Source organism: Triticum aestivum, chromosome 1B, assembly GCF_018294505.1.
Source record: "Triticum aestivum cultivar Chinese Spring chromosome 1B, IWGSC CS RefSeq v2.1, whole genome shotgun sequence".
Classification (NCBI taxonomy): Eukaryota; Viridiplantae; Streptophyta; class Magnoliopsida; order Poales; family Poaceae; genus Triticum; species Triticum aestivum.
The window spans coordinates 86,438,399-86,440,100 of record NC_057795.1 but is presented as its reverse complement, the minus strand read 5'-3'; the positions used below and the strand labels follow the sequence as shown (position 1 = coordinate 86,440,100).

Here is a 1,702-nt window from a genome sequence, read left to right as displayed (position 1 = left end):
CCATTATCACCATTGCCACTTGTACTAAAAAAGTACTTACTCCACCACTTCCTCACCATTACCACCATTATCACCATTGCCACTTGTACTAAAAAAGTACTTACTCCACCACTTCCTCACCATTACCTCCATTATCACCATTGCCACTTGTACTAAAAAAGTACTTACTCCACCACTTCCTCACCATTACCACCTTTATCACCATTGCCACTTATATGAAAATAGTACTTACTTCACCACTTCCTCACCATTACCACCTTTATCACCATTGCCACTTATATGAAAATAGTACTTACTTCACCACTTCCTCACCATTACCACCATTATCACCATTGCCACTTATATGAAATTATTACTTACTTCACCACTTCCTCACATGGCAAGAGCAAGTTCATAGGGTGCACGGAACACTAGCAAAACACATGGCAAAACTGAACTTAATGTTAACAGGCTGACAGCAACATTATTTAGCAACTTTGGAGCAAGATTACAACAAGCTACGTCAGGCTATAAATGCAACCAATGGCATGGATGGATAGAGCGTGACATGGATACCAAAATATCCTTAGTGAACATCTCCAGATTATGCATAGAATGACTTGTACCAGCAGGTTTACATAGCATCACGAAATAACAGATTCAGCCTAGCAAAACAACAAAGAGTACCCTACTTAACAAGCTTCATTCACTCACCACAAATCATTTCATGACAATATAATCATAGCATCAGAAAGAATACATGTTTATGAAACTAACCAAGGCAAGACCAAGTTCATAGCATGCAAGGATCAACTACAACAACCTTGGCTAAATTTAATAACATGTAAATAATCTGCCAGGATACATTTTACAGCAAAAGTAGAGCCAGAAAATGACATGATAGACTACTCCATAATTGCAAACAGGGGCATCAATGGATAGATCATAACCATATGTTCAAAACATCCTTACTGAAGTATCTCAAAATATGCATGGATCTCTCTGTAGCAACATGTTTACATGGCATAAAATAACAGCAGAACAGGGACCGAAATCAGCAACATCACGAAGCCTAGTTTGCATGCTTGTTATAGTCACCACATTGATCACAAAAATACATGGCATACACCCCTGTAAAGATGGCATGATGTAGCACAAAACACATGTAGACATCAACCTCACAGGATGCACACATCAAACATGGAAAAAATGACAAATGAACATGTTCTGTTAACAGACAGCAGGCAACATCATATAGCACTCTTACAACGATGATTCAGGCATCAAGATGAGCTCAAAGGAACATGGTGCAATGGAATGAAATGAACTACTCGTTGAGACGAACAATTTGATATGCTACACGCCCAAAACGGAGCTACGGATGCAGAGTTATGATGCGATGAACAGGGGACCAAAATGCAAATAATTACGGGACTTAGGGAAATAAACAGGGTAAACCTTGCACGGAATTTGATGCAGCGACGGATCTCGCCGGATCTGAGGCGACGGCGGCTGGAGTTCGTTGGAGAGGAAGGAGAGGTCGCCGGAGGAGGCCGGGGTTCGAAGGAGAGGCGGGCCCGGACCGGATCGGGCCGGATCCGGCCGGTGTGGAGGCAGATCAGCGGCGGGGCGAGGGAGCCGGCGGGGCGCGGGGTGGCGCCCGCGGAGGCACGGTGCCGGCGGTGGACGTCGGCGGAGCCGGGCGCGGGGTCGGGGCGGAGCG

The 1,702-nt window shown here is 44.6% G+C and overlaps 1 long non-coding RNA gene across 3 annotated transcripts in view; it reads left to right on the top strand.

Moving 5' to 3' along the window:
* Window positions 1-1,702, top strand: part of LOC123108697 (uncharacterized) — a 15,378-nt gene that overhangs the window by 5,480 nt on the left and 8,196 nt on the right. Inside the window, exon 2 of one of the 3 annotated variants that reach the window (XR_006452028.1) lies at window positions 1,514-1,518. The exons of the other annotated variants lie outside the window; for them this stretch is intronic. This is a non-coding gene — a long non-coding RNA (uncharacterized lncRNA). The remainder of the gene's footprint in view (window positions 1-1,513; window positions 1,519-1,702) is intronic. 3 annotated transcript variants of the gene reach the window in all.